Here is a 19,958-nt window from a genome sequence, read left to right on the forward strand (position 1 = left end):
CCCATGCACAGATCCTCTTGCAGGATTGAGATCTTTGAGGTGTTTCATGCTAATAAAGAACGATGCCTGTCTGGAAAACAACAATCCTGCTTTGAAAAAAAGAAAAGACCCTGCAATTATGAAAATTGATTTTGTTCTGATGCAGAATGAAAGTGAGACTCTTTGAAAAATTCCTAAAAAAACCCAAAAACAGTGAGAAAGGCCCACCCACACCAGAAAAGCACTCACCTGTGGTGTAGGAGATACAAATTAGGCAGCATGAGCGCTTGAACCTAGGCCTCAATTTGCTGAGGTGGGTTCCTTAGCCATTAGACTGTTGGTTATTCTGGGTATACTTACCGCCTTTAGAAACCTTTCTAAAGAAAGTTTAATCAAAATGCCCTTTATGATTTGGCCCTGTGTACCTTAGACACCACCTATCTCCTGGGAGCTAAGATCAACTGGGATGCTCAAGTTAACAATCCCTCGTGCACATTGGGATCAGGAGAAGGTATTGTCAATGGAAGGCTTATTTCACAACCTCTCTACGGTAGTTATTCAGGCGTTTGCTGAGAAGGTTGGTTAAGTAGAGTGATTTTTTTCTCTTTTGTTTGTGGGTTCTTAAATGTCATTTTTGACCATTGAACTAATGTATTTTTAAATGTTACTGTTAGTGTGCTTAATGAGGCTGTAATAGAGGAATAAAATATGTATATGAATGCCTTTAGGAGGTTTCTAATTTCTTTAATAGTCATAAACCCCATACAATGAACGATGATGAAATGTCTTATTTTTATAACAGTCCCAGAAATCTAAGCTTCAGCCTGCCTTTTCCCAAATTCCAGTTCTTTTCTGGAAATATTGCTGTGAATATTTCTTTCAGAAATGACTGTAATTAAAGGGGCATCATGAAGTTCAAATTTTGTCTCAAATGTAGGTATTGTAAAAAATAAAATTTTACAAAACCTAAAGACCCAATGAAAAATGTTTCCATCAATTTGTTAAATACAAAGGAAAAAAAGGTGAAACAAATTGAAATTAACTAGAAATTGTCTAAGAAACAGAAGTGAAACTTGCTACTCTATTGTCATGCCAAGGATGAGAAAAATGCAAAATTAAAGAAACAGCATAAGCAGTGAAAAGTAAACTAGGCTTAATTTTTTCTTAGAATAAAGTACTGCAAATTTTAACTTGTCAGAGTCTCTCTAAAATTGTTTATTAGTTCAGATTTTTGTCCTTTAGGCAAAATGCCTAAAACATTTGTAGGCCTTCTACCTGTTTCCTCATGTCCCTGCAGTTTTCTGTGCCTGTTCAGCCCAAGTATACAGTTGACTTGCTATTGTGAGCCAGAAGACATTTAGAAGGTACTTTAGCAAGCAACTTGCAGGCGCACCCACCTCCCCATGTTTATTCATACAAAACAATGCAATGCTGTCTAACCTTGCAAGCAGAAAAGAATGTAAACACCAAAATATATTGTACCTTAAAAGAGGGCTCAACTCTATAAATCTCAAGGGGGGCTCGGATTTAGGTAAGCATCGAAGGTTGCAATAATTAAAAAAAAAGATATCTGCATAAACTTTCGGATCCAGAGAACTGGAATTTGTTGTATCACGTACTAAATACAAAGAACAAAAAACTTGCGTTTTCACTAATTTCCTATACCTCAAAAACTAGTGAGGCCCTGTCTTGACCTGCACAAAAGGTCTGTATTTCAGTCACATTAGCTCAGCTGAGCTACTGTAGCATGACTGAAAAGTCCTGTTAAAACACAGGCCTAGCACTCTTGAACTGCTCCCTCCTAGGCTAAAACATAGATAGCAAACACCTTCAGACCTGTTAGCTGGGTTAACACTAGCACAGGCTAACATGATTTACAAAACATTTTTTTGCCTGTCCAAACAGAGCCTAAAGCCAGAGATCAGTAGGATGTGAAACTAACAAGCCCCTTTAGTATAATGGTGTAAATCTGCATTACCCTCATGGGTAAGAGTTTTCACTATTGCACTCTTATTTATACTCAATCCATTTTCCCTGTCCAATGGGCTAACAGGTAGTGTTCTACAACTTGCACTCTGCCCATCTACACAACACCCACAAAGTTGGTCACTCAACCACACTGATCCTCATCTCTTCACTGTCTTTTCAGATTTTGTTATGGTACAACTAGAAAAAATAAAAGATTACTTAAAACAACATTAAGGGCATGACCATCACAGGAGTAGGTGATTCACAGACCATATACAGTGCCGCAATAATAATGATATATATGTTTATAATGGAACCATTCATTCAGAGGACCTGATTGAGAATCGTGTGCCAGTCATAACTCTGAATTTCTTTGCACTTATGGATATATATCAGATTTTTATTGTACACCCACTGCTGCTATTGTCAAGTGAAACTTTATTTCTGATCCCACATGCACCAGTCTGAAAATGTGTCCCTTAACACTGTATTAACCATAGAATCACAGGACTGGAAGGGACCTCGAAAGGTCATCTAGTCCAATCTCCTGCATTCATGGCAGGATTACATATTATGTAGACCATTCCTGGCAGATGTTTGTCTATCCTGCTCATAAAAATCTCCAATGATGGAGATTCCACAAACTCCCTAGGCAATTTATTCCAGTGCTTAGCCACTGAGACAGTTAGGAAGTTTTTCCTAATGTCCAACCTAAACCTCCCTTGCTGCAATTTAAGCCCATTCATTGCTTCTTGTCCTATCCTCAGAGGTTAAGAAGAACAATTTTTCTCCCACCTCATTGTAACAACCTTTTATGTACTTGAAAACTGTTATCATGTCCCCTTTCAGTCTTTTCTTTTCCAGACTAAACAAACCCATTTTTTTTTCAAATCTTCCCTCACAGGTCATGTTTTCTAGACCTTTAATCATTTTTGTTGCTCTTCTCTGGAATTTCTCCAATTTGTCCACATCTTTCCTGAAATGGGGTGCCCAGAACTGGACACAGTACTCCAGTTGAGGCCTAATCTGTATGGAGTAGAGTGGAAGAATTACTTCTTGTGTCTTGCTTACAACACTCCTGCTAACATATCCCAGAATGATGTTCACTTTTTTTGCAACAGTGATCCACTGTTACGACCAGATCCCTTTCCGCGGTACTCCTTCTGAGGCAGTCATTTCCCATTTTGTATGTGTGTAACTGATTGTTCCTTCCTAAATGGAGTACTTTGTATTTGTCCTTATTGAATTTCATCCTATTTACTTCCATTTCTCCAATCTGTCCAGATCATTTTGAATTTTAATCCTATCCTCCAAAGCACTTGCAACCCCTCCCAGCTTGGTATCATCTGGAAACTTTATAAGTGTACACTCTATGCCATTATCTGAATTATTGATGAAGATATTGAACATAATCAGGGCCATAACTGATCCCTGTGGGATCCCACTCGTTATGTCCTTCCAGCATGACTGTGAACCACTGATAACTACTCTCTGGGACTGATTTTCCAACCAGTTATGCACCCATCTTATAGTAGCTCCATCTAGGTTGTATCATGCTTGTGTATGAGAAGGTCATGCAAGACAGTATCAAAAGCTTTACTAAAGTCAAGGTATACCACATCTACTGCTTCCCCCCATCTACAAGGCTTGTTACCCTGTCAAAGAAAGCTATCAGGTTGGTTTGACATGATTTGATCTTGAGAAATCCATGGTGACTGTTACTTGTCACCTTATTACCTTCTAGATGTTTGAAAATTAATTGCTCAATTATTTGCTCCATTACCTTTCTGGGTATAGAAGTTAAGCTGAGTGGTCTGTAATTCCCTGGGTTGTCCCGATTTCCCTTTTTATAGATTGGCAATATATTTGCCCTTTTCCAGTCTTCTGGAATCTCTCCGGTCTTCCATGACTTTCCAAAGATAATCACTAATGGCTCAGATATCTCCTCTGTCAACTCCTTGAGTATTCTAGGATGCGATTCATCAGGCCCTGGAGACTTGAAGATATCTAATTTGTCTAAGTAATTTTTAACTTGTTCTTTCCCTATTTTAGTCTCTGATCCTACCTCATTTTCACTGGCATTCACTATGTTAGATGTCCAATCACCACCAACCTTCTTGATGAAAACCAAAACAAAGAAATCATTAAACACCTCTGCCATTTGCACATTTTCTGTTATTCCCCCCCCCATTGAGTAACAGACCTACCCTGTCCTTGGTCTTCCTCTTGCTTCTAATGTATTTGTAGAATGTTTTCTTGTTACCCTTTATGTCTCTTGCTAGTTTGATTTCATTTTGTGCTTTGACCTTTCTGATTTTGTCCCTACATACTTGTGTTATTTGTTCATATTCATCCTTTGTAATTTGACCTAGTTTCCACTTTTTGTAGGACTCTTTTTTTTTTAGATCACTGAAGGTCTCCTGGTTAAGCCAGGGTGGTCTCTTGCCACACTTACTATCTTCCCTACGCAGTGGGTTAGTTTGCTGTTGTGCCCTTAATAATGTCTCTTTGAAAAACTGCCAACTGTCTTCAATTGTTTTTCCCCTTAAACTTGCTTCCCATGGGATCTTACCTACCAACTTCCAGAGTTTGCTAATGTAACAATGTACCTACCAACTTCCATAGTTTGCTAATGTAACAATGTACCAACTTCCAGAGTTTGCTTCTGCCCATCAGAGTTGGCAGCAACAAGGGCTGGGTTCAATATCTAGGGGTTCCATTCCAATATCACAATGCAAAACTGGCTCGAGCCCCCACCCAGTGACCTGGGAATATATACCACCCCCGCTGGGCGCCTCTAACAGGCAATACTTCCCCTCTTGCAAGCACAGAGTCTGAGTGTAGCAAAAGCCTTTTAATAACAGAGGAAAACAAGTTGGCTATGTTGGGGAAACACCACCACAGGATTCATAACACAAAAGTCACCCAAAGTCCCAAAAGTCCAACAACCCAAAAGTCTGTCCCTGGTCAGTGCAGCCCCAGAGTTCGAAAGTTTATCTGCAGAGTTTTACCTCCCAACCTGGGTGGAAATGGGGGGGTTAAGAGGCACCTTACATGGTCCGAAGCCAACTGCCCCACCTCTCTGTGGGGCTGCGCTCTGCTCTGCCAGCCGCTCTGCTCCACCCCACCCCACCAGCCATCCCATGAGCCGCTCCAGCCATCCCACAAACTGCTCTGCTCCACCAGCCGCCCCGCTCTGCCCCTCCAGCCATCCCATTAGCTGCTCCAGCCATCCTGCAAACTGCTCTGCTATGCCAGCCACTCTGCTCTGCCAGCCGCTCCAGCTGTCCCGCGAACTGCTCTGCAATATATCTTCAGCCCTCCCCCCACTACTTAACACAACACTCAGTGATTTCAGCTCTTTAGTGATTTCAGTTTGTAGTAGGGGAGCCTCAGTGCTGGTGCACCATTGGCCCAAAGTGAATTCAGCTCAGCAGCCTGTAACTAGACTCCTAGTGGAATCAAAACTAGCTCTGATATTCCACAGTGGAGAAGGTACAATTGGCATGTAGGACCCTCACCAGGGCCCATACCACCAGGCATTAATACCTATCCCCAGCCTCTCTCTCAATTCACTGGGTTTTGGAACCCACAACCCTTGCCTACTGAGTGCTGCTTAGTTGATGGTGAGTCCCTCCATCATAACAAAAGGCCAAGTACAGTTCCACTGTCCTTGATTCACATAATCAGGATAATAACAGTTTATTCTTCCTGCCCCAATAACAAAGAAACTGGGGCTCCTACAGCAGCCAAAGAGACCATCTAGGCGGGGTGAGATCAGCCCCTGAAGTTCTTTTCCACAACCCACCACAACTTGCCACCAGATGTCAGGGTAGAGCTCATCCTGACTCTGCTTACACTAAAGTCTGCCTTCTTGAAATCAATTGTCTTTATTTTGATGTTCTCCCTCCTACCATTCTTTAGAATCATGAACTCTACCATTTCATGATTTATTTCACCCAAGCTGCCTTCCACTTTCAAATTCTCAACCAGTTCTGCCCCTTTTTGTCAATATCAAATCTAGAACAGCCTCTCCCCTAGTAGCTTTCTGGAAAAAAAATGTCTCCAATACAGTCCAAGAACTTGTTGAATAATCTGTGCCCTGCTGTGTTATTTTCCTAACAGATGTATGAGTAGCTGAAATCCCCCATCACCACCAAGTCCTGTGCTTTGGATGATTTTGTTAGTTGTTTAAAAAAGCCTCATCCACCTCTTCTTCCTGGTTAGGTAGTCTGTAGTAGACCCCTACCGTGACATCACCCTTGTTTTTTATCCCTTTTATCCTTACCCAGAGACTTTCAACAAGTCTGTCCCCTATTTCCATCTCAACCTCAGTCCAAGTGTATACATTTTTAATATATAAGGCAACACCTCCTCCCTTTTTGCCCTGCCTGTCCTTCCTGAGCAGAATGTCCTCTTTGATACCAATATTCCAGTCATGCATATTATCTCACCAAGATTCTATGATATCAATTATTTCATAGTTGTGTTTATTTATTAGCATTTTGAGTTCTGCCTGCTTGTTCCCCATACTTCTCGCATTAGTATACAGATATCTAAGATGCGGATTTGATTTCTGACCCCCAGTTCTGTCTGGTCTCTTCTTTATCCCTGCTATAACAGCCCATGCTCCCCCCAAATTCCCACCCTTCTCCCTGGTCTCCATGTTTTTGACTTACCTGTGGGCTTTGATCACCTGCCCCCTTCAAACCTAGTTTAAAGCCCTCCTCACTAGGTTAGCCAGTCTACTAACATGAATCCTGCCACCTTATTACAATATCCTACAATGAAAGTGAAGTTTACTTAATTATTAAAGGCCACAAATAAACATTGGAGTTGTCAAGGTTCTTTTCCCACTCTGAACTCTAGGGTACAGATGTGGGGACCGGCATGAAAGACCATCTAAAATTATTCTTACCAGCTTAGGTTAAAACTTCCCCAAGGCACAGATTTCTTTCTTGCCTTGGGAACCAGCTTAGGTTAAAAACCTGATACACTGCCACCACCAAGCGATTTAAACAAAGAACAGGGAAAGAGACCACTTGGAGACGTCTTCCCCCAAAATATCCCCCCAAGCCCTACACCCCCTTTCCTGGGGAAGGCTTGATAATAATATCCTCACCAATTGGTTCAGGTGAACACAGACCCAAACCCTTGGATCTTAAGAACAATGAAAAATCAATCAGATTCATAAAAGAAGAATTTTATTTAAAGAAAAGGTAAAAGAATCTCCTCTGTAAAATCAGGATGGTAAATACTTTACAGGGTAATCAGATTCAAAACATAGAGAATCCCTCTAGGCAAAACCATAAGTTACAAAAAGACACAAAACCAGGAATACACATTCCTCCAGCACAGCGAATTTACAAGCCAAAAAACAAAGCAAACGTAACGCATTTTCAGCTAGATTACTTACTAACTCTACAGGAGTTGGAGAGCTTGCATCCTTGATCTGTTTCCGGCAAAGGTATCACACAGACAGACAGACAAAAGCCTTTTTCCCCCGCTCCAGATTTGAAAGAATCTTTTCCCCTCATTGGCTATTTTGGGTCAGGTGCCAGCAAGGTTACCTTAGCTTCTTAACCCTTTACAGGTGAAAGGCCAAGAGGGCTTTTATAGATAGCACTGTATAGAGAAAGGTGGTTACCCTTCCCTTTATATTTATGACAGGAGTCAAAGGGTATATTAAGGTTTTGGGCCAGATTGGCAAACACCTACTCATGTGATTCCAATTAACTATTCAAAGCTACTCGTGTCCTTTTGTGTTTTCAGGATTGGGCCCTCAGAAAGTAGAGCCCCCACTTCTATGTATTTGCTATACATACTGCTTTACAGTCAAGAGAAATGCTCACAAAATTAGTGCTTATGCTGTAGTACCTATGGAGAAATATTTGTAAAGGTATTAGTATGCACCGCTGTGTAGATTCTTCTCATACAAGGGCCGAAGAGGGAGGTCAGCAAGACACGACTCATACTTTTTTCCACTGACAATCACAGCCGCAAAAGTTACAGCCACACATCTGCTATTTTTTCTGGAGGTCAGAATTCCAGAAGTGCACATTCTTTTGCAGTATGAGCTGCCTATCAGCCAGAACAGGGACACAGGCCCATACAATTTTAAAGATTTAAATACAAATATTTTCCTTCTTACTTGCTCAGGTGTTTTGAGTCTCTTGTGGTGAAATAAATCTGCTGGTTCTTCAGTCTTCCAAGGACCACCTCAGCAAAACAAGATATGGGGTTTCTAAAAGAAAAACAAACAGAAAAAATAAAACAAAAATACGAAATCAAGAAAATAAACAAATTAACCAACACACACACACACACACACACACACACACACACACACCGGCCTTTTAATACATCATGATTAGTTGGGTTTTTTTGCTTTTGTTTTTTAAAGGCACAGATATTTTATCCCAAATTAGCTGAGCTGGGTTTGAAAGAGATGCTGGGGGAATGGAAAAATTTAAACAAAAGTATATTTTGCAGGGATAGAGTAGCCTGTTAATAGTTCTAGGGGAGGCAGGCAATGCTGTGTGTGGACTCTGGCTACATTAAAGTTATTTTAGACAAGGTGGTCTCACCCGATTCCCTTAGAGACCCCTGGTGCTACAATACATTTTGACAAGTCACCTTTAAGGCAAACAAGCATGATTTGTTTTCATGAACTCTATTCTTACACTCCTGTATCCTAAGCTGTAATTATTCAGTGATAGTCTGTCACTATTATTCTGTTTCAGACACATCCAATTAAAAATAGTGGCTTGGTTCATAGTTCTCTTGTGGGTTTTATTCCCCTCAAATAAAGTTCTTAATTTAGCTTCTGTTGGGCCTAGAACACATCACATTATCTGAACAAGGCAAATTCATGATTCAGAACATAATCATATCCAAGCAGGCTGTTCAAACTAATCTGATTAGTTCTGACAAGCATAACACGAATCAGTGTATGTCTGGTTAGTATTGTGCTCCTGTTTTTGTGTTCTTCCTGTTTAAACTAATAAATACATTGCTAAAACATTTGGAAAATGCTTCTTTGGCCTAAATCCACACTTGAACTGTACATATTTATCACTTTACTTTTATTTAAACATTTCCCTGTCCTTTTCCAACTTCCTTCATCTTATATGCTTTAGTGACGCTTAGTAACTTTACTCCCTTTGCAGGAACTGTGGCTGGCTCTGCCTGATGTAGTATAGTTATTACAATACAAATATCTTGCTTAGCGAAATATATCCTCTAAAATGGAAGGTAATAGGAGAATGGAACCTAGGGAATTTCCAGTGTCTTTGCCTCTGCAGCCCTGGGTCTGTGGAATATCCTCTTTTCCAGTGTCTGCAACACTCAGAAGATGTACTTTGTTTAAAAAGATAGATATGGATCAGATCCCATTTATCTGTGCCACTTCGGGCACTTTAACTGAAACATATTGAATAGATGTGTATTATGGCTACAATATTACAACATATGGGTCATTTTTCTCCCTACAAAACATATGGGCAAAAGTTGACTTGTAAAACTTAACTTATTCCAAAGTCAGTTTATGAAACCTATGTTCGAGTAACATTAGGGTATGGGCTACAGCTTTATAATTGGTTTCAGAGTAACAGCTGTGTTAGTCTGTATTTGCAAAAAGAAAAGGAGGACTTGTGGCACCTTAGAGACTAACCAATTTATTTGAGCATAAGCTTTTGTGAGCTACAGCTCACTTCATCGGATGCAAACTGTGGAAAGTGTAGAAGATCTTATTATATACACATAAAGCATGAAAAAATACCTCCTCCCACCCCACTCTCCTGCTGGTAATAGCTTATCTAAAGTGATCACTCTCCTTACAATGTGTATGATAATCAAGTTGGGCCATTTCCAGCACAAATCCAGGTTTTCTCACCCCCCCCCCCTCCACACACACACAAACTCACTCTCCTGCTGGTAATAGTTTATCTAAAGTGACCACTCTCCTTACAATGTGTATGATAATTTGTACTAATAGCCTCAGTGATATACAGATAGAGAGGATGCACAATCTTAGCCACACAGGGCTCAAACTCAAACACATATAGACCCTGATAAATTCCAAACTCAAAATGATGCAGTTTTTCCTTTTTAAAAATAAAATGTCCTTGTTTAACTGACCATTACTGAAAGCTTAATGGAAGGATTGTGTTTTGAGAAAGGGATTTAAATGAAGAGGGAGTGATATTACAAACAAGATGGGCATAATGGACAGAATGGGAGAAGGCATGTAAATGAGATTGGTAGAAGGATTCAAAGGGATAAATTAGGCTTGGGTGCAGCAAGCTGAAAAAACATTGGGACATGCTTAAAACTAAGCATATGCTTAAAACTAAGCATATGCTTAAGTGCGTTACTGAACTGGGTCCTTGAAGAACAAAACAGATTTTGGATTAACTTCACCCTTGCAATTTTCTGTGCCAGATTTTAGCCTCAAATATTTAAGGTTTTATCTGTAAGGCCCTAGGCCTTTACGCACAGTAACTAATATTTGTTTTCACACAGTGTTCAGACAAATTTTAAGGCCAGAACATTTATCTAATTGAACTCCAGGGTATACAATCCTGATCCTCAGAAAAACACCCTGGGATATATAAAGCCACTAAGCAAGAAAGCCTGTCTTGAAATATTTTTTAGATTTCTTTCCAAAGAGTTATAACCAATAGGACAGTACAAAAAATGTTACTGTAAAGGTACAATATGGTTAAGTCAGTAGGAGCCCAATGTTATTTTCAAACAAAGCTATTTTTTATAGATTGGCCCTTTTAAGATGCTGTTCTTGAGCACCATAGTCAATAAAGCTCTGTTTTTTAATTATTAAACACCCTCAAAAATCTCTCAGGCAACCAAGGAAAAGTACCATACTGAATATTTCTCTGTGGATCCCTACAGAAGAGATAGTTGTTATGCTGTGCAATAGCTCTGACTTTTGCAGTCTGTGTTAATTGCACATTTTTTAAACCAAATAGAATGTTTCATCTCTTGGTCAATATTAGATTTCACTCCTGCAAACAGCTGGAAGAATGGCAGGAGTTTGGGCTTTGAAATACTTATTGTTGAATTATCTTTAGGTCCTTCTTTTAAAAGTTAAACACATTAGAAGTTCAAAAATGAGTTTGAGTGTTGGCAAGAATATACTCTGCACCTTACTACATTTTACAAACTACGATCCATTTTAATGTCTGATACCATATATATCAATGTTAATTTCCACTTCAATATGCTAAAAAGCTAAGATGTGGGCTTACATTTTTAACAAAAGCCAGTAACAAATAACAATCTCAATAGCCTAAATCACTCAGAAAATCATCTAACCATATACCAGATTTTACATTCTCAGAGAGCCTTTGCTGCCAATGTTTGGTACATAGCCTTAAGTCTTGTGTCATTGTGCCTTAGTGTGTCGCAGCTGAAGATGCCAGATTCAGGGCAAACTGCTGAGAAAAATGGCAGACTTACCCCACACTGGTAGTTATTCGATCATTAGATATACCAAGCCAATGACAAAAATAAACTTCTGTGTCACCACACTGGTTAACAAGAAGTTAAAAATGCAGTCTTAGGTATTCCAGCACTTATTTCACCACCTAGACACTAGACTGTATGGTGAGTAGTTATTGAAAACCAATTTAATCAAATAAAGGGGCTTCTGATCTCAGAAGATTAGCCACATAGCCAGGTCATTATATAACTCACATCTTACCCAATAATCACACGGCTTTACTAACTAAAATCTAAAAGGTTTATTTAAAAGAGAAGAAGAGAGTTAAAATGGTTAATAGATCATGTACATACAATAATGGCAATGTTCTTATACCAGAATTATAGCAGTGATGTTATAGACTGCTGGCTTGTAAAATCTCTGGTAACTTCCTAAAGATTGGAATGGACTCCAATGGTCCTCTGTCCATAGTTCAAATATGCTCCTTTTATTGTTAATCCACAGTCCGGGGAATCCGAGCAAAAAAGAGGCAACATGGAGATGTTTCAAGGGTCTTTTATACCCTCTACCATGTGCTTGGAATTTTACTGTCCCAAAACAGAGCTCACAGCACAGTTTGTGGAAAACAAGATGGAGTCCAGGGTCACATTAGCAAGTCACATGCCCTTACATGGCTTGCTAACGCATAGGGGCAGCCATTATGCATATTTTGGCTGGGGCATCCACAGGAAGGCTCACCAGGTGGGACAGGCTTCTTCTTTAGCCCATGGTTAGAATGAACTCTCCTAATGGGCCATCAAACTTGAAGAGTCATTCATAATGTGTGGCCAGAGCATATGTAAATTATCTTGTGGGTGTTACTCCATGAACCATACCATGTAACCATAGATTACACAGCCAATATTCAAAACTTCAGATACAGTGATGATACATGGATTTAAACAAGATAACCATATTTAGCAAATATTAACTTTTCTGTTGATACCTTACATGATATATTTTGTATAAGTTTGTCACAATTGTCTAACAGTGGTAATATTAATTATATAATGGTCATATTTCAATCATACCGCATCACACCTTAGCTTTTCAGGAAAACCATTGGTGACACCGTAAGGAGAGATTTCATGGGGTGGGCAATTAACACAATTTGTGGGGGAAGAGTCAACATGGCTTTTGTAAAGGGAAATCATGCCTTACCAATCTATTAGAATTCTTTGAGTGGCAGTCAACAAACATGTGGACAAGTGGGATCCAGTGGATATAATGTACTTGAACTTTCAGAAAGCCTTTTACAAGGTCTCTCACCAAAGGCTCTTAAACAAAGTAAGCAGTCATGGGATAAGAGGGAAGGTCCTCTCATGGATCTGTAACTGGTTGAAAGATAGGAAACAAAAACTAGGAATAAATGGTCAGTTTTCAGAAAGGAGAAAGATAAACAGTGGTGTCCTGCAAGGATCTGTACTGGGAGCAGTATGGGCATAAATGATCTGGAAAAAAAGGGTAAAACAGTAAGGTGGCAAAAATTTCAGATGATACAAAATTTCTCAAAATAGTTAAATCGAAAGCTGACTGCAAAGAGTTACACAGGAATCTCACAAAACTGGGTGACTGCATTTATCAGCATTGAATTTCATCTGCCATTTTGTTGCTCATAGCAAGGCACATTAGAAACAATAATCCTAATTATACATACAAAACGACAGGATCTAAATTAGCTGTTACCATTCCAGCAAGAGATCTTGGAGCCATTGTGAATAGTTCTCTGAAAACATCTGCTCAATATGCAGCGGCAGTCAAAAAAGCTAACAGAATGTGATTTGTGCCTAAGGCAGTGATTCTCTTCCTTTTCTGTACTGTCACTTTTGCAACAAGAAAAAAAGCTGCAGGACCCATCTAAGCCACAAAGCAAGGGAGGGTGGTTGCAATCCACTGAAAAAACTCTTCACAACCACCACGTTGACAATCCATGATGGAATGGTCTGATCCAACACCCACAGAAGTCAACGTAAAGACTCCTATTGATTTCAGCGAGCTTTGGATCAGGGCTAAAGATAGGACTGCACTATTGCAACCCAGATCTCAAGAGCCTGAACTATACATGTCCTGCTGAAAAGGCTGTTGTCACATTGCTCTCACCTCAGTGAGATCAACCCTTCAGGCAGACTAGGAATCAATTTCATTGTGCTGAGACCTTTCCCCAACAGCAGGACTTGTCTGCTCCAAAAGCTGGTGGAATTAATATTGTATCTGTGAGGAAGATGATTTTTTAAAAAAAGGTCAGGGAAATTGGAACTTGACAGCTGTCTCAAGAAATTTTTACCAAAGCTATTGTGAGAACAGCCATCATTTCCTTGTTAATGACTTCTATTTTTAGATCACAAATGGCTTTGTAAGTAACTAGTGCACACATCTTCTGTGAACAGGATCTAGCTAACCAGATTAACACAGTTATAAGGTAAAGTGAAAGAGGAGGGAAGTAGCTAGTTTTCATAGCTCATTGATGGGATGTTTGTCCATATGGTTCAGGAAGATATGAAGAGATTTGTTTTGTTTTAAAGCTTTTCAAATCAAGCAGGCAGGTTCCCTAACATTGAGATTTTAATAGCTTTGTACTGTAAAATCAGGAGATTTTGGAGCCTGCTTATTGTGATGTTGTTGATAATTAACAATGGGTGGACCTTAAAGGGTTAGTATAACCAAATGAATACTCTATGGGGCATGATACTAAGGCAGGAAAACTCCCATTGACTGGAGTGGAATAGTGTCCTTTCTAGGAACTATGGGAGATGGCTCAAAACCATTGGAATTCATTAGAATTTTCGGGCACATTCAAAACACACGACAGCCTCTGTTGGTTAGAATCCTTGAAGTAAGTTGTTGTAAGGGGTTTCGTAGGCTCCTTTTCTTCCTACCTGTGGTGCCAGATGATTTTGTTTACCCATTTATGAAAAGTGTACCAACACCATACCATTCAATACCTGCATTAGGCCCAGTCCTTCAAGATAATGAGTACCCTCAACACCCACCAAAATCAGTGGAAGGTGAGAGGGCCTAACCCCTCAGTGTATCAGACCCAGCACCTTCCAGGAAGGCTTTTTGTTTGTTTGTTTGTTTGTTTAATATAAGTAACACTTCACTTTTCATTAAGTATAAAGGCATTTTTAATGGCAAGGCTTTTGTTTTAAACGTTGCTTCGTGCCATTTTAAAAAAAACATGGTAGTGAATTCATTTCTAAGATACTGACCTGTTGTGTGTGTGAGTGTAAAGGGTGGGATTAAACTATTGTCTGGCTAGAGTTTTGACATATGGTGAGAAGTTTTTGCCATCAAACATTCGCTGAATGACGAAGATTGTCATTTCCATTTTTAAACCCTGCTTAAAGACAGTGACTGGGAGGTGGGGAACATTACCATTGGTTTATGAGTTTTCCTAAGATTATCAGGCCAAATTATCCCCACTCATGCTAAATTCTTTTTCCACCATAGTGCTGGGTTTGCCCCCCTGTGGAAAAGGCTGCAGGGTGTACTCCCAACCCTGGTGGATTTCCAGGGATTTCCATGGAAGGCCAGTGACTCACACTGGCTCTGACACCCACTACCACCCTCATCTCCCTGGCAATGTGACTTCATTGAAACCCTACTACAAGACTCCCCCTAGTGGCAGTGGGCTCTGCGTGGATGCTCTCTCTGAAGTTTTTTTCTGAGGATTAGAAGGAAGTACAATGTGTATCTCTGCCCCCTATCACAGCAGGGGCGTTGGACACAGAGAAGCATCCGTTATATCCATGCACATTATTAAAACCACTTTTCCTCCTGGAATGGATGTACTGTACTTTGTAACTTGCTTCTCCCATTGTTGCAGTAGATTTCTGCAGTTTTGTGCCCTCTGAGAATATTTTGCTACAAACAGAGGAAGCTGCTTAACCTCAGTTACATGTAACAGAATGAGGGCAGATGAAAAGTAACCTTGTAGTTTCTGATGGCATATGAAAAATTGGAACACTTCCAGGGGAGCCTGACCCCACTCTCCCAATGAATTCTATGACAAAACTACTTTTGACTTTACTGGGAGTATAACAGGCCTCGAGTTTGATTGTAAATAACCCAGTTTCATCTGATTCTAGAAATGTCATGGGATATTTTTTAGCAAAGTATGTCTGTTCTAAGTGTTGTCATGCTGCATGACACTATATTTAATTTTCTCTACGTGCAAGATTCAGATTCACCTCCAGAATTTTCAAAACAAGGGGCCATAGTGTGCTGTTAGTTTTAAAGCACAACTCCTTGAAATCAGTGGGGAGTTCTGCTTAACATCTGATGGTGTGGTATAGCTTAAGGGCAGAAATATATCATTTAAGATTTGTAACTTTCTCTAAATCCAAAGAACTATAAAACACACCGATTCCTGTGAATAAAAGAAATGTAAAATACTGAGGCTCACCTGTCTGTGTTTTATTTTATTAATCTCCATAATTTATATATATATTAAATATTTAATATATTTAATAAAATAAATAAAACATATAAAATTAAAAAATAGAGCTTATGAGAAAAAAATCTTCTAGGAAGATTAACACACATCCTGCATCAGTGATAGTTTATTGAGAAGACTAATGATGTGTTATCTGCTCCATAGAAAAAGACACCCAAAAAGGCACTCTAAGAATGAACAAACCTTTTAACCAATGATGTTATATAGCTTACAGATTCATACAATACTTGTCAGAACAATGTTGCACAGAAATCTACATCCAACATTCATAAATATTTTCCGTACATGACCAGAGGGATTAGGAACTGCACTGAAACAGAGAAAACAGGCTTGTTATTTACAAAAAAAAGAGTCTAACTTGTTCACCAAAACATGTGAGTTTTATTAAAATCATTTGAAATGGAGCCAGCTTATGTTATGGTTTCATTAACCCTGATCTCAAATTTCAGACGCTATAAGGTTTTGTTTTAGGGTTTTTTTCCTAGCAATGGTAACACTTAAAAGGCTCTGAATTAGGGTTTGGTTCAGATAAACATTCAGAAATACAGATGCTTATTCAAACTTCTTGAGTCTGCCAAACTGGGCTAGAAATCTCCCAAGAAAAAACAAACCTAGTGACACTTTTGGTACACTTCCAGGCCCAGCTGGAATTGGGGAGGACATGCAACAGGGCGGAAGAGGGGGAAGTGAAGGAGGTAAAAACATTTAGCTGAGTATTTCAAAACCTCAGAAAGAAGTTGAGTTTAGTTTTACAAATGGGGGAATTTTCGCAGAAAAAGGGGTCCTATTTTATATGAAATGTTTCACGTATCCATGTTAATGTCAATGTTTTTCCTGTATAATCTCTTAATATATCAGACTTTGTGATACAGCATGAGCTCTAGGCACCTGGAAATACTGGGACTCAAATTAGTTTCTCTCTCTCTCTCGCGCTCTAAAAAATTAAAACAACAATACAGGGATAAGATGGAAGAGGTGAAAGCAGCAGGAGTTGTACTAAGAGGGAGATGAGAAGTGAGTGCCTTGTCGTAGGTGGAGAAGTGGGGATAAAGAAACTGGTACCCACATATATTTGAAAGTTTAGAAATTCAGAGTTAAAACAGTCAAAACTACCTTAACTCTCCTCCCCACACTTAGGAAGATGGGAGTCTGATATTGCTTTTTCTTTGGAAATGTGTACAACTGACCATTGAATTTATATTTGATTTTTTAAAAATCTGTCTCTCATTCTTGATGTGATGGTTTGCTATCACCATTCTGACTCTGTTCAAGCAAATTCTCTGATCTCACAGACAACTTTGTGCATAAGCTGAACCAATCATAATGATGTACGAACACTGTGATTGGTCACGTTGTTGCATATCATTTTCCTGCACTTAGGGCAGGAATGGCATGAGGGAAGGGTTCTGTTCACAGCATACACACAGAGAATTTTGATGGAAACTTAAAAGACTCCCACTGGAGATTGCACCATACTACTACTTTATTTCTTAGTATTCAGAATAACACACATGAACCCCAAAACAGAGAGACACAAAGCAGGCTGCTCCCTAAAACAGAGAGTCAGAACTCATCCCCCCCCCACACACACACACACTTTACTCTTTACACTTTACTCTGCTGGCTTTCTGCAGATTGACTCTGGATTGTGTGCTTCCTTACAGAACCCTACCCTGCAAGCAGGACAGTAAACTCCTTAGGTTTTAAAGTGATGGCTTGTAGTTTTTACAGTTTTCAATACAACACAGGAAACAAAAGGCCAGGTCCAGCTGTAATTCAGAGCAGACTCAAGACTACTCTAATATATACTCTGCTTCCCATGATTCCCTATGGGGTCTGGTAAGTAGAGAATAGCCCTGTCCTCTCCATCTACCTAGTACTTATGTCAGACACGTCCTTTATGCTGGGGCTGGAAGCAGAGCTTGTACATTCCTTATATTATGACAGGTTTCAGAGTAACAGCCGTGTTAGTCTGTATTCACAAAAAGAAAAGGAGTACTTGTGGCACCTTAGAGACTAACCAATTTATTTGAGCATAAGCTTTCGTGAGCTACAGCTGTAGCTCACAAAAGCTTATGCTCAAATAAATTGGTTAGTCTCTAAGGTGCCACAAGTACTCCATTCCTTATATTGACTCTATGCCAAATGGGGAGACATTTCTACCCCATTTACTGTAACTGAGAAGTGCATACATTTTCTCTGTGGTTAATAAGGCTGAGATTGTTGGCTGAATATGGAATCACAGGGCTCAATTTGGTTAGTCAATCACTGTCTTGGGGCACGGGAGGTGGAGAGTCAAAGAAAAATCAGAAACTTGGGCCTGTGGGAGAAATGATCCTGAAGGAAGTTGGGGAGGCTCCCAGTTTTATAGGTTTGGTGGAAACCATGCATAATTTCGGTGTTTCAGATGAGTTTTCCAGATTTCACAACTCCCACTGAATCTCAGTGGGGTGAAAGCGCTTTAGATCCAAAATGGAAAAAAAGATCTGTACAAATCTGTAGCTGCCAGTCTTAACACAACTACAGTCTGAATCCACTTAGGGAAGATTCTCATTATTTCACTTCATAATTGTTTCCAAATGCATTAAGCAGACTGTACTTTTGTCAAATGGCAGAGATTCATTCTACAAAAACCACCAAGAGAACTCAAGCAGATCAGCAGCACAGAATATATTTTAATTTGCTGCAGCTGAGAATAAAGGCTTGCTAGTTGTAGGAGTAAGCTGGTTTTCTTCTGAGTGATGGGGAAAACGTGCGTTTTTTATTTATTCATTTACTTTTTGTTAGTACAATGGGGCATGCTTGTAGCGAAGTTTGAGAAATAATAAGATTTACTGATCTTTTATGCGTCATCAGCACAAGACAAACATATTACAGTTAGGACAAAAGGCTGGTTTAAATTTCTCACTTTTCACATCTTTTTTGTGAGCCTTGAAAGTAGCCACTTTTTAAAAAATTTGGTTGTTGTTTCTCGATACAAGTTCTGACCCTGCAATTGAATACGAACAGATGGGCACCTGCAGAGTCTCAATGATTTCTATAGGCAAGAGGGACTGCCCATGTGCTTCCAGACAGTTTGTTATAGCTTTCATTGGAGAGAAAGCCGTAGTTCAGGTTACATTCTAACTTCCATTCTAAGCCCCTCTTTTGAATCTTTCACAGCTTTCTCAGAAATTGTCTTTTGGAGCAAAGGTTTCCATGCTTGGTCTCTCAGTCCAAAGGCAATTCTTTTGTTTTGAAGTTTAAGCCAAATCCCTTAAGTTCTGTGTAGGTCAAAAGCTTGCCTCTTTCACCAACAGAAGTTGATCCAATAAACAATGTTACCTCACCTACCTTGTCTCTAAGCATTTGTCATTAGCGAAGGGGGAAAAGATTACCTTGTCCATTAAAGAGGATGGCTCAGACATTTTTGCTTACCAATTACTCAAAATAATAATAGTGAATAATGCAGTCACGCCCATCCCCCTGATGATACAGGCTCTATACCATATCGTCACATAGGATGAAATCCTGATCCCATTGTAGTCAATAAGAGTTTTGCTATTGACGTCAGTGGGGTCAGGATTTTTTCACTCAGAGTCTTTACATACCTTCTGATCAAAACCACATATTGCCCATTATCTGGTTAAACTTCATTTATTTTGAATATACAGTCTGATTATAAAAGACACTGTTAATTGATAAGTACTCAATAACGTGATAGGTCCAGCCCTGCGGTCACTGGAGTGAGTGGCAAATCTCCCATTGACTTCAATGGTTTCAAGACTGGGCCTAATTTCATTTAAAAGGTAAAGTTCAATTGGGAAATAAAATGCACGATGTCATTCTTTTTATCATTCAAGTGGCTCTGGAAAATATTGATTTTTATGCTTTTACAGGACATACACACACACAAAATAATCTATCAGCCAGCTGTACTAACCATAAATTTCTAATCAAGTGAAAAAATGAACCTTTGAAATGAATATTCTGCCACTCTACACTAGATATATTCACTTGACAAAGGTTTTCCTTGATAAGTAATCCATAAAAATCAATCCTTCATGTGGACTATAT

At 39.4% G+C, this 19,958-nt stretch overlaps 1 protein-coding gene across 2 annotated transcripts in view; it reads right to left on the minus strand.

Moving 5' to 3' along the window:
* TFPI (tissue factor pathway inhibitor) overlaps nt 1–19,958 on the minus strand; it is a 251,209-nt gene that overhangs the window by 217,348 nt on the left and 13,903 nt on the right. For both annotated transcript variants that reach the window (XM_074967746.1, XM_074967743.1), the window contains exon 3: nt 8,099–8,191. The gene's annotated coding sequence lies outside the window, so the exon portion shown is untranslated. The remainder of the gene's footprint in view (nt 1–8,098; nt 8,192–19,958) is intronic.

The sequence above is a fragment of the Natator depressus genome, chromosome 11, assembly GCF_965152275.1.
Source record: "Natator depressus isolate rNatDep1 chromosome 11, rNatDep2.hap1, whole genome shotgun sequence".
Lineage (NCBI taxonomy): Eukaryota > Metazoa > Chordata > Testudines > Cheloniidae > Natator > Natator depressus.